Source organism: Somniosus microcephalus, chromosome 6, assembly GCF_052327205.1.
Source record: "Somniosus microcephalus isolate GS21.2 chromosome 6, FLI_Smic_1.0, whole genome shotgun sequence".
Classification (NCBI taxonomy): domain Eukaryota; kingdom Metazoa; phylum Chordata; class Chondrichthyes; order Squaliformes; family Somniosidae; genus Somniosus; species Somniosus microcephalus.
Genome location: NC_140992.1, coordinates 102,210,775 through 102,224,737, shown reverse-complemented (window position 1 = coordinate 102,224,737; position 13,963 = coordinate 102,210,775).

Here is a 13,963-nt window from a genome sequence, read left to right as displayed (position 1 = left end):
CCTTTTTCTTTTTATATAACTATAAAAACTCTTACTATCTGTTTTTATATTTTTTGCTAATTTACTTTCATAATCTATCTTCCCTTTCTTAATCAATCTTTTTGTTATTTTTTGCTGTCTTTTAAAGTTTTCCCAATCCTCTATCCTCCCACTAGATTTGGCTGCCTTATATGCCCTTGTTTTTAGTCGAATACTATCCTTAATTTCTTTACTTAGCCACGGATGGCTGTCTTTTCTTTTACACCCTTTTCTTCTCAGTGGAATATATATTTTTTGGAAGTTGTAAAATAACTCCTTAAATGTACACCACTGATCATGTATCGTCTTACCCTTTAATCTATTTTCCCAATCCATGTCCTTGTTCGATGCCTGTTTCAGAGGACGAAGCTTCCTTTGATGCAACTGCCGCTAGGTAAGATCAGACTCGTCGCCACTGTTGAGTCTGTGTTTTCAAATGTAGTTGTGCTGAATAACAGGACACAGACTACAGAAATAATTAAACAGGTCTTTAGTGATTGAGGGTCAGGGCTGAACTGGGATACACTTTGCTCTGCAGGGTTTATATACCGGTGTGGTCACCACCGGTACTACAATGTACAGGAGCCATCAAAAAGTAGTCCATCACCTTAAGGTATCCTCTTAAGGTGGTACAGGTTACATACACTACAGACGTAAAAGATCCCATGACACTATTCAAAGAAGAGACGGGGAGTTCTTTCCGGTGTCCTGTTTGTCTGTCAACCAGCATCATTAATACAGATTATTTGGTCGTTCTCACATTGCTTTTTGTGGGCCCTTGCTGTGCTGCCGTGTTTCCTGCATTACAACAGTAACTATACTTCAAAAAGTACTTTATTAACTATAAAGCACTTTGTCACATTCCGAGGTCATGAAAGGCACTGTATAAGTGCAGATCTGTCTTTCCTTCCTTCCTTATTCAACTGACCCTCAACAAGACACCATTCTAAATGTTGTAAGTAAAAACCAGGTCGATCATCTTCTAATTGCTTTCTGGTAAAGAGGTTAAATACCCACTCTGATCTCAACCAGTTCCGATTTTTAACCTGTCGGCATGTGAGGCACCCGCCTAACGCAGGTGGAAGCCTCATCAATTTATGCAGCTTTCGGGATCCTATCATGTCAATAGGACCCAATGCAATTTTAACTGGGGCATGAGCAGTGAAGATGCAGGGGCATTCCCACTGGGCAGCAGCAGGTCTGAAGACAGAAGGGGGCCTTCAGGTAAGCCTAAAATTCTACGTTGTGGGGCCCGGAGGAGCAGGAGTACCTGTCCAGGCACTACAAGGAAAGCCGTGACATCCCCTGTCCCAGATGCCCCCCACCCGCCACTCACCTGGAAACTGGCAGGCGACCTTTGGCCGCTTGATCTTCACCTGTTTACAGCCGTTCCACGTCCTCTTCATACCTGTTCTGGGCGGGAAGTGGACTGGCAGCATTTAAGTGAGGCCTGAGAGTTAAAATACCTTGAGCCTGAAATTTAGGCCTCGCACCCCGCCCACACTTTGGGCTAAAATCGACCCCATGTGTGTGTTTTAAAATGCCAATGAATTCGCAATCTCGAATAAACTGTACAATGAATGTAGACATGCTCTGTGCATTTTTTAAATTGTTGACCTCATCATAATCCATGATACAAGTATAGATTTTTAATATTAGAACTGAAGAAGCTAATAAATACCATGGCGGGGGGGAAATTGGGTTGCTTTGTGCCACCCATTAGCGCCCGGGCGCAGTGCCGCTGACGCCTCCCGTGAAATTCAGCGAGAGGTTAGTGGCAGCGGCAGGGGCACTGCGCCTCCGGCGATGACGTCATTGCCGTGTGCAGCGCCCCGCTCGCGCCCCGGCCGCAAACTTCAGTCGCGCCCCCTGACCTACCGCCGGACGCTATGTCCGACAGGGTCAAGGTGGTGTTTTTGCGGCCGCGGCGGTGATAATTAAAGGGCAGGTGCCGGGCGGCCACTTTTTTTGAGCCGCCTGCCAGCACCTGCCCCCTCTCCGCTTCTTCATGAAGGGTGCCAGCCGCGATCGGTCAGCCCAGCACTCCTCGAGTGCCGGGCTGTTTTCCCGGCACCCCGCTCCCCGGTGGTCCAGCAGGGCCCCGGTGCGTGCTGCGCTAGGCCCCTCCCCTTTAATCAACGGAGGGAGGCCTGCAGTACTGCGGTGCTACGTGCCGACATGTGTGATGCTGTTGCACGTAGCACCGTGATGTTGAATGGTAGCGCCCCAGGAAGGAGGGGGAGCGCTTCCAGTGGTGCCCCGCCTCTTGCTTGGGATGGTATCACTCAATTTGCGGCATGGTGGCGCTAACTTTTTGGGGGTGCTAAAAGTAGAGCCCCGGGGAAGTTAGCGCCCCAAAGGGGGCGCGACCAAATTTTTCCCCCACAGTTAATCAAGTTTTAGCTAATTACTCCAGTGGCCGCTTGTTAATTTTCTGCCAGTGATAGAAAAACGAGCAGTTTTGATTTTTATAAATGAAGGGAATTTTAATTTCAAGTAACAACATTGTATCGATCGCATATTGCCAATATTCAGTTTACAGACATCTTGTCATCATTAATAACAACTTCTGGTACATGAGAGCTAATATTGAAAGCTGAATGATGCACATTATGAATGATCAATTTTCAATTTCCAAAGTAAAGTGCACCAACTCTTCATCTTCAGCGCTGAAGAGCAGAGTGTCACCAAGATGAAATTGGTACTCATTAGCTCATTCCAAATGATACAGCAAAGCTGCTTCTCATCTTGGTCAATGCACATACATTACCATATGTCTGTTTAATGGTGCTGCTTTGCAAGTAAAGTAGCCACATTTATTTATAGGCTTTAACAATTGAACCTGGGCCTTGTTTTTTGGTAAGCTTTTGCATTCCATGTAAAAGAATGTTGCTGAATATTATATTGAACAAATATTGACCGTGATTAACATCTTGTGGCCCTTCTTGTGACTGGAGTCACAGCTTCAGCTCCGAGTGGAGGTCAACTGTTGTTTCATTTTGTAATTTTTTTACCTCTACCTTTCTCCCCATTTTTTCCTGAAGGTATGGACTCATGTTGAAGTACAGCAAATGTTACAGCCCTATTCAAAAAAGGGGAGGAGGATAAACCTGGCAACTACAGGCCAGCTAGCTCAATGTTGGTGGTGGGGAAACTTTTAGAGACAATAATCCGGGACAAAATTAATTAGCATTTGGAAAAGTTGGACTTATAAATGAAAGTCAGAATGGATTTGTCAAGGCAAAACCTGTTTGACTAACTTGACTGAGTCCTTTGAAGTAATGCAGAGGGTTGATGAGGGTATGATGCAGTTGATGTTGTGTATATGGACTTTGAAAAGGCATTTGACAAAGTACCACATAATAGACTTGTTAGCGAAATTGAAGCCCATGGGATTAAAGAGTCAGTGGCTGCGTGGATATAACATTGGCTAAGAGATGGAAAGCAGAGGGTAGTGGTGAACGGTTGTTTTTCAGATTGAAAGGAGGTATACAGTGGTGTTCCCCGGGGGTTGGTATTAGGACCACTGCTCTTTTTGATATATATTAATGACCTGGACTTAATTTCAAAGTTTGCAGATGGCACAAACTCAGAAATGTAGTAAACATTGAGGAGGATAGTAACAGACTTCAGAAGAAGGAGAGTGGGACTAGTTGGATAGCTCTACCAAAGAGCCAGCGCAGCCACAAGGGCCGGATGGCTTCCTTTTGTGCTGTATCTTTCTATTGTTCTATCATTCGCTGAAGGTAAGCATGCAGGTGCAGCAGGCGGTGAAGAAGGTAAATGATATGTTGGCCTTCATAGCAAAAGGGTTTGAGTACAGGAGCAAGGATGTCCTGCTGCAGTTGTACAGGGCCTTTGTGAGACCACACCTTGAGTACTGTGTGCAGTTTTGGTCACCTTATCTGAGGAAGGATGTTCTTGCCATGGAAGGAGTTCAGCGAAGATTCACAAGGCTGATCCCTGGGATGGCAGGAATGACGTATGAGGAGAGATTGGGTCGATTGGGCTTATACTCGCTGGAGTTTAGAAGAATGAGAGGGGATCTCATTGAAACTTATAAAATTCTGACAGGTCTGGACAAACTAGATGCAGGTAGAATGTTCCCGATGGTCGGAGAGTCCAGAACAAGGGGTCATAGTCTAAGGATAAGGGGTAAGCCATTTAGGACAGAGATGAGGAAGAATTTCTTCACCCAGAGAGTGGTGAACCTGTGGAATTCTCTACCACAGAAGGCGGTTGAGGCCAAGTCTTTAAATATATTCAAGAAGGAATTAGATATATTTCTTAGAGCTAAAGGTATCAAGGGATATGGGGAGAAGGCAGGTACGGGGTACTGAGTTTGGATGATCAGCCATGATCTCATCGAATGGCGGAGCAGGCTCGAGGGACCGAATGGCCTACTCCTGCTCCTATCTTCTATGTTTCTATGTTTCTATGATTCTGTGATTCTATGAACCTGTATGGGGGGCACCGGGCACTGTCTAACACCTTGCCATTCTTCATGGGTAAGCCTAGGTGATGAGGTTTGATGGCTATTCAACCATGAAAGGCATCACCACCAAGTCACAACCGTATACACTTTCCATAGGGAGTCCTTAGATAGGGATTAGGAGCAGAAACCCTATTTTAGTTTTAACCCTCGCTATTCCATGGCACTGAGGCCTCCTCTCCCCCCACGATCAGCTCAGCTGACAGACAAGGGATCAAATCTGTGAGCTTCTTGGTCTGCATGCCTCCGTTCCCTAATGGACATTTATCAATTAAACCGTGGTGGGTGGAGTGGAGGGTTTGAGGTCAATTTGTAGCACAGCGTCCAGTTATTTACCTCTGTCTGAGAGCTGCAATTGATATGGGGCAGAAATGCTGCAGAGTTTTCTGATCTGCCACTGTATCTTCAGTAGGAGATTGGCAGAAACCCCACAGAAATGGCATGAATGTGGAAACTAAGCTTATCTCTCTTACTGTAGCTTTGAGGGGGGGCGGGGAAATGAAAAATCTATTTAATACAAGAAGCAGTTTGATCCCTTTTTGCATCGGATGTGATATTTCATCATATGAACAGTGTCTACACAATTGCCCCCTTGACATCTTTCACTGAAAATTATTGGCTACTGATGTAAATTAGTGTGCAAACATGTAAATTCATTTGACATGTGACTGCTTTTCATCTGGCTTATGTTAACAGCAGTGGCTTAATGGCCTAATGAATTAATATTCTGTGTATATATTACACATGGATAGGGTTTTGTGCTGGTTAATTTTACATCTTGAAGTGCCACTTGACCTGAGTCATAACCATTTCCCATTGCATAATTGTACCAGAAAAGTGACTGGAAAAGAGACTGGCACAGAACTACAGATTGGAAGGGGGGAATAGAATACGGAAAAATAATTCAAATCACCACGTTGTGAAGGAAGCCCGTGAGCTGCTCACTTTTCAGATTCATGAGCTTACTCATGACTATTCCAAAGCTCTCCTGGCCGGCCTCCCATCTTCCACACTCCATAAACTTGAGCTCCTCTAAAACTCTGCTGCCCGTATCCTAACTCACACCAAGTCCCGTTCACCCATCACCCCCTGTGCTCACTGCCCCGTGTCCTAACTCGCACCAAGTCCCGTTCACCCATCACCCCCTGTGCTCACTGCCCCGTGTCCTAACTCACACCAAGTCCCGTTCACCCATCACCCCCTGTGCTCACTGCCCCGTGTCCTAACTCACACCAAGTCCCGTTCACCCATCACCCCCTGTGCTCACTGCCCCGTGTCCTAACTCACACCAAGTCCCGTTCACCCATCACCCCCTGTGCTCACTGCCCCGTGTCCTAACTCGCACCAAGTCCCGTTCACCCATCACCCCCTGTGCTCACTGCCCCGTGTCCTAACTCGCACCAAGTCCCGTTCACCCATCACCCCCTGTGCTCACTGCCCCGTGTCCTAACTCACACCAAGTCCCGTTCACCCATCACCCCCTGTGCTCACTGCCCCGTGTCCTAACTCACACCAAGTCCCGTTCACCCATCACCCCCTGTGCTCACTGCCCCGTGTCCTAACTTGCACCAAGTCCCGTTCACCCATCAACCCTGTGCGTGCTCACCTACATTGGCTCCTGGTCCGGCAATGACTCAATTTTAAAATTATCATCCTTGTTTTCAAATTCCTCCATGGCCTTGCCCCTCCCTATCTCTAACATCCTCCAGCCCTACAACCTTCCGAGATCTCTGCGCTCATCCAATTCTGGCCTCTTGCTCATCCTCAGTTTTAATCTCCACCATTAGCAGCTGTGCTTTCAGCTGCCTTGGCCCTAAGCTCTGGAGTTCTCTCCCTAAACCTCTTTCCTCCTTTGAGATGTTCCTTAAAACCTACCTCTTTGACCAAGCTTTTGGTCATCTGTCCTAATATCTCCTTACATGGCTCGGTGTTAAATTTAGTTTGATAACTCTCCTGTGAAGCACCTTGGGACATTTTACTATGTTAAAGATGTTATATCAATGCAAGTTGTTGTTGTTTGGTTTCCGTGCTGTTATTTCCAAGCCCCCACTATTCCCTGTCAGCATTTGTTAAGTTTCTATGGTTGTTAGCACTGTAAAATGAATTTATTTTTTACACTTTTTTTGTACAGGCTGGTCCTATTGAATAAAGCTTGCAAATAAATTCTTGTGTGATCGCCAACATTCCATGCATCAAGGACCTGGAACTACATCAAATAGTACATCTCCTCCCACCATTTTTTTTACAGGGCTCACCACTGAAAGTGTTCTCTCGATTTCTTAAAAAGGAAGGATTTGCAACTATTTTCAAAATTCTGCCTAACCAGCAGATGCTTTTTCAAAAAAAATTGCAGGACTCAAGCGATCGGTAAATGTTGCAAAAATATAGTTTACTGCAAATGTAACCAGTTTTACAGTAATTCCATAGCCCAGGAATATTGGAGTCTATTTTTGGTAAGGCCTTACCAACCACTGGACATAAACCAGGGTCTCCAGCCCAGCTAGTGTAGGGCCATGGTATCTAACAGCAGTTAATAATTAGCGAGTCTTGTTATAGTTCAGGATCTCTCCCAACACTCTTAACTTGTGTTTATTGGCAAAAAAAAAAGTTTCCATAAACCAATTGAGTCTTCTCTGAAATTAAACCTGTGTTCTTATGCATGCATGAGTGGAATAGTGTGCCGCAGGAATAACCATTAAAATGTAGCTATGGTATATTGAACTGAAGACCATGTGAGGTGCACCGCACATTCTATCTACTTATTATTATATTCAGGCCCAAATAAATAGTTAGATTTATTTACAGGTAAGCGAGTTATACAAAAAGCAGAAAAATATGGTATTCCTGGATTTTCCACTTCTGGCTGCCCATTGCAATGGTGTCAGTCAGGCATCGACAGCAGAAAATGGGTGGGCATTCGTTCTGCTGGAGCTCTGCCCACTTTAGATCCTGTCCCATTTTCTGATCTGATTTCTTTCAGGTGTGAGGTGGCTGGCTGCTGTCTTTCAGTTTGAGCCTCTTTAGAAGTGAGGGAGCCCTTGTCTCATGCCGGCTACGTTCTGAAATGGATTTCCTGCCGACTGCTCCTCTTGTCTTGCTGAATGAGAAAATCTTGCCTTGCCTTCTTTCTGTCACATGTGCAGGCATTCAGAGGTGAATGATGGGAGGGTATTTATGTGCTACTGTCCTGAGAGACAATCCTATAATCTGAGTAGATCTCTAGCATGCTACTTGTACTGGGCACCAATCTGCAGGAAAGCAGATGTAACGAGCTCTGCAACTGATTACCAAACCCGTCCGAGAGAGAAGAGGCCACCCTCTCCAATCTGGCACCCAAGGCCTCAGTCCCAAAGGTCTGAGTGTCTATCGAGGAAGCGCAGGTTGCCCATAGGGCCCCTGTTATAGGGCCTTTGCTATGGACATCACCGGAGCTGTCATGTGCTCTATGGTGACCTTCCACGCTGTTTTACTATCCTCCAATATCCTGCGCACGCTACTAATGGACTGCTCCACCCAAGTGACCATCTGCAGCACACTGTCTGATATGACCCTCGACGTCTATGCTGAAGTTTAATGCTCTGCAAGCAACATTCTTTCAAATCCAGGACCCGTTTGCTGCCGATCACCAACATCTCCTGACCCTCTGAGCAGCGGCATCTTCCCGCTCAAGTTGTCGCCGGCTGCAGCTCCTGCCCACTTGTGCTCAGTGTGGCACTCCCTTATGCCTCACGCTCCAACTCCCCCAGGGTGGAGTTCTCTGGGCTGGTGCTTGGGAGGAATACCGTGAGTGATAGTGGTTACTGCAAACTGCAGGCATCACCAGGTGCTGAGGGCTCTCCTTCCTCTTGCTGTCGCATATCTAAAGGGGAAAAAAAAGAATAGGAGGTTAGAATGGTTTCCTGAAGAGCAGAGCTCATATTTCAGTTGGAGTGACATGAAGTTCCACAATATGGTTCACTGACCATTAATGCAGGGTACAATGCCAGAAGCTGAATGCCATGACGTACACTCATGCCGCCTTTACTTAGCCAACTCTAACACCATCTATGGCCTCCCTCCCTGTGATCTGCAGATAGCTTTGGACCAGATGGATTTTTTTTCTCTTAAAAATTATTAGATATTGTCCTCAGTTACAGGAAACAATTGGATGGAATTCTGCACCACTGAGAACAAGACTCTGCGTTATTATAATTTGAAGAGTAAATACTTTAAATTTATGGCGACATCAATGGAAAAATCAACCAGGGTTCCCACTCCCAGGGATTGGATTTTCCACGCATTAGTGGTCAATGGGTGGAGAATCTACCAAAGTCTATTCATTCCTGGCTGGAAAGTGTACCTGTATGGGTTTCAGATGATCACAGGATTAAGCTATGCTATGTTGTGGTCTGCAGTTGAATAGCTGGCCAACGCGCACCATTTAAGCTCCCACGTGAAGAACTTTCATTTAGGGTAGGTGCCAGTGCTCATGGAGCCAGTCCTCTGCACCCAGCTCAGTCATTCTCTTCAAAAAGAGGAAGAAAGAATATTGTAGGCAGGGAGCATCACAAATACTTTGCAAAGTCAAGAAATTAAACTAGTCCAATGATATATAATATACTCCTGTTCAGTACTTACAACGGCACTGTTAATTGAGGGCTGTACTACAAAGGGAATCTATAATTTAACTCGTGACATTAATATGATAACATATTTCTAAACTTCTCTTGAGATTTCTCACTGAAGTATTTGAATTCACTTGAGTAAAATGGCATGAGTTATATTTTCTACTTTATTTTCAGCTGGTTTGCTCTGCTCTGTTACCTTATCCCCTACATTGTGTTCTGGCGGTAGTTGAGATGTGGACAGAGAGGTTCCCTTTCAGTGAATAATTCCTCCCCAGACGCCTGTACACTAATTGCTCTTTTTATTCACTTCACCATCCACCACAGGGAGTTTCAGGTGTCGTTTAATGAGGGTGCAGGAGCCATTAGTGAGGAAACGAAGCCCATCAGATGAGAATCAGCCATGACCTTTAGCTTCTGTACAGCCAAGGATAGAACTGTCATTACCTGCCTATGGTTGGGTGCTTCTGGGACACAGAGGTAGCTTTATTTAATAGGTTGCTGTTTAGAGGTGCTGACCTTTTATAACAATTCTTCTGAGTCCATGAACATGCAGACTGTAAATTTCCAAAGCTTGATCTAACTGTGCACAACTGTGGTTTAACAAATAGGAATGGCCCATTATTTATAAGCCTCAATGGCGCATAAGTTACAAAGACCGTTTTACAGGCATGTATCACACAACCATCAGTACATATCTTATTTATTTATGCAGGGGTGGGTATCGCTGCATTTTTCAACAAGTTTGTGTATCCTGCAGCTTGGGCTGAAAGCAATATTTCACTGAGGTTAATTAATTTTAATTTCAGTGCAGTCAATTATCTCATCATATCCGTTAAATTAACAACCCTGTCTATAAATTAAAATAGGATTCTAATAGGGAGAAATGGCACACAAGGGGAATTAGTGGATTACGGAAAAGTATAGGCCTCCAAGTGACATTGAGAAACACGTAATGAATTGTGAGGCAAGTGTGACAAATGGTTTATCTATCAGTAAATATTAACCTTCACTTACCTATCTGGATTAACCAGAAACTTTCCACAGAACTCCATCACTTTTACATGTACTTCAGAAGATATAAGATTTTTTGACTTAGAGTGGTGTAATTATGGTGAAAGTTTCAGTTTACAGTTTGCTGGTCTCTGGTGGCACTACAGCACCTCAGTGTGGGTGGGTTCAGGAAGGGGAACAACATGGTCAGCCAAAGTAACTGCTTTTGATTGGTATCCAGTCGCACACATGGGTGTTGGGTGAGGGTAGAAATAGGCTCCGCTGTGATGTTCCCCACAGCCTGCAAACCCACACTTGCGTGACTCATACATGAAGAATGGTCACCACGGGGCTAGCAGTGCCCACGAAGCATCAGGCAGCACCAAAAGGGGAACAAATTGGAAATCTGATGCATGTTTTCTAATGGCATGTGTCGATGCTTGATTTAGTGAGAAAACATATGATGGCCCAGAAATTCGGGTCTCCACGGGTGAGTACGCACGGGGTACTCACCCGTAGGCCCAACGAAAGTGCCGGTTTCGTGCATGCATTGCGCATGCGCGGGAAACCGGAACTTAACACAGAAACATAGAAGATAGGAGCAGGAGTAGGCCATTCGGTCCCTCGAGCCTGCTCCGCCATTCAATGAGATCATGGCTGATCATCCAAATTCAGTACCCTGTTCCTGCCTTCTCCCCATATCCCTTGATCCCTTTAGCCTTAAGAAATAGATCCAACTCCTTCTTGAATATATTTAATGAATTGGCCTCTACTGCCTTCTTTGGCAGAGAATTCCACAGGTTCACCACTCTCTGGGTGAAGAAATTCCTCCTCATCTCTGTCCTAAATGGCTTACCCCTTATCCTTAGACTGTGACCCCTGGTTCTGGACTCCCCGACCATCGGGAACATCCTTCCAGCATCTAGTCTGTCTAGTCCTGTTAGAATGTTATAAGATTCAATGAGATTCCCTCTCATTCTTCTAAACTCCAGCGAGTACAAGCCCAATCGACCCAATCTCTCCTCATACATCATTCCTGCCATCCCAGGTATCAGCCTGGTGAATCTTCGCTGCACTCCTTCCATGGCAAGAACATCCTTCCTCAGATAAGGCGACCAAAACTGCACACAATACTCAAGATGTGGCCTCACCAAGGCCCTGTACAACTGCAGCAAGACATCCTTGTTCCTGTACTCAAACCCTCTCGCTACGAAGGCCAACATACCATTTGCCTTCTTAACCGCCTGCTGCACCTGCATGCTTACTTTCAGCGACTGGTGCACAAGGACGCCCAGGTCTCGTTGCACTTCCCCTTCTCCCAATCTATTGCCATTTTGATAATAATCTGCCTTCCTGTTTTTGACACCAAAGTGGATAACCTCACATGTATCCACGTTATATTGCATCTGCCATGCTTCTGCCCAATCACCCAACCTGTCCAAATCATACTGGAGTTTCTCGGCATCCTCCTCACAGCACACACGCCCACCCAGCTTTGTGTCGTCTGCAAACTTGGAGATATTACATCTAGTTCCCTCGTCCAGATCATTAATATATATTGTGAATAGCTGGGGTCCAAGGACCGATCCCTACGGTACCCCACTAGTCACTGCCTGCCACTCGGAAAAAGAGCCGTTTCACACAGAAACCCCACAGTGCAGATAGAGGCCAATTCGGCCCATCGAGCCTGCACCGACACATATCCTACCCGATCCCCGTAACCCCTACACCAACACATATCCCACCCAATCCCTGTAACCCCACGTATTTAATCCCCCTAACACTAAGGGTCAATTTATCATAGCCAATCAACCTAACCCGCACATCTTTGGACTGTGGGAGGAAACCGGAGCACCCGGAGAAAACCCACGCAAACACGGGGAGAATGTGCAAACTCCACACAGACAGTCGCCCGAGGCCAGATTCGAACCCGGGTCTCTGGCGCTGTGAGGCAACAGTGCTAACCACTATGCCACTGTGCTGCCCAACACTTATTCCAACTCTTTGCTTTCTGTCTGCCAACCAGTTCTCTATCCAAGTCAATACCTTGCCCCCAATCCCATGTGCCTTAATTTTACACGCTAATCTCTTATGCGGGACCTTATCGAAAGCCTTTTGAAAATCCAAGGAAGGGGTTCAGAGGTCGAATGTGTGCAGTGGAGAGGCAGCGTGTGCGCCTGGAACTTATGTTTTTTTTCCAGGTTTCTCCGGGAGGCTAAGTCTCCAGGAGTTACACTTTTAAAAAGCAGGTGCAAGGCCTGCTTTTAACAAGGTAAGTGGTGAATTAATTAAAATTAAATCATTTTTTCCACAGTTTTATTATTTTTAAATGCTTTAAAGAAAGGTAAGTTTATTTTTAGCCCCGTTAGGAAATGTAATTAATTTTTTCAAAAATTTAATTTATTCTTTAAAATAGTTATTTTATGTAATTTATAGTTATTTTAAAAATGTGATTTTTTAAAAATGTATTTGAAGTTTTAGTTTTGTTTTGGGGCTTATAGTATTTATAGTTTTGACAGCTCTTCCTGTCAATTTTATGAATGAAGCATTCCCTGCTACCATTGGCTCTCCATGGCCCACGTGATCCCAGGGGACGCCTTGAACTAACTGCACCCCTGGGATGCGCAAGCACTGGGTGCCGGCAGTTGGAGGAGGCCCAGGATCGGAATCCCACGCGGGCCCACAGCACAATGGCCGGCGCGCTAGGTAAGTGCATGTCGGAGGCTTGCACCCGCAGGAAGCCTCCGACCCGAATTTCTGGGCCATGATGTTGTTGCCCTTTCATATCTCCTCTTTGTGGATGAGGCCGATTTCAGGAGCCTGAAGATTTTGAAAGGGACGGCACACACAAATTGTCACTGACAGCCGATGGCAGTGATTGCGAGTTAACAAACGTGAGATAGCTGCAATGAAGGAAACTTCAAGTGAGAGACTGCCTGGCCGGGATCGGGCGGGTCACCGAGAACATTTATGGAAATGAGGACCACCCGTTCAGATCAGCTGGGCTTCCACCTCCCCTAAAACCTCAGGTACACTGCCCACTTCGGGGCTCGCACGCATCTTACCTGTCTTTTCTCTTCCCTGTTCAGTCTCCCTGTGGTTTTTATATATATATTGTTACTTTCTCTTTTTTAAATAATAAGCCTATTCTAAAATTTCCACTGCTAATTTTACCTCAAATACTTTTAGTTCACTCCTTCTATGAATGACCCCACTCAGGTTGTCCATTTCGGAAGAGGAACCTGCAATGAAAAAATTGACTTTACATTGGCAGAAAACTAAACCAAAGACTAGGCTGGCTACTTTTCTTCTGCCAATCAGATGCCAAAATTGTCATGGTTGACATAAATACAGCCAGGTCAATTTTTGCCATCCTTTGAAGTATCAAACCAGCTGAGTGCTACTGCAAAATGAGCTGCCTGCAAAAACACCAGCAGTCTAATCAGACAGGCAAGATAGCTCGGTACAGGAAAAATTAAGGGAATACATTAATACAGTACTAATACATAATCTTGAACCTTATAGCAAAGATTTTTAATAGAATTATTTCATGTAGCATAAATCATGGCACCAGTCTTCCAAATGATTTTTAGTTTGCCATGTTTCCATTTAGTTATGGTTAATGTTTTATTTGAATTTAGGAGATACATATGGTGTCGGCACCCGAAGTAAAAAGTGGTATACTGACAATATTGTAGCAGAGATTGCCAAAAGCTAATATTTTCTAACTCCCTGCCCCCCTCCCTCCTTTAAAAAAAAAGTAGATCTTCTGTTAGTTTACAGCTAAGATTTCTGGGAAGGAAAATTTCAGTCACATGAACTGAGCCGCAAGGCTTTTTTTAGTTGAGACCTTAAT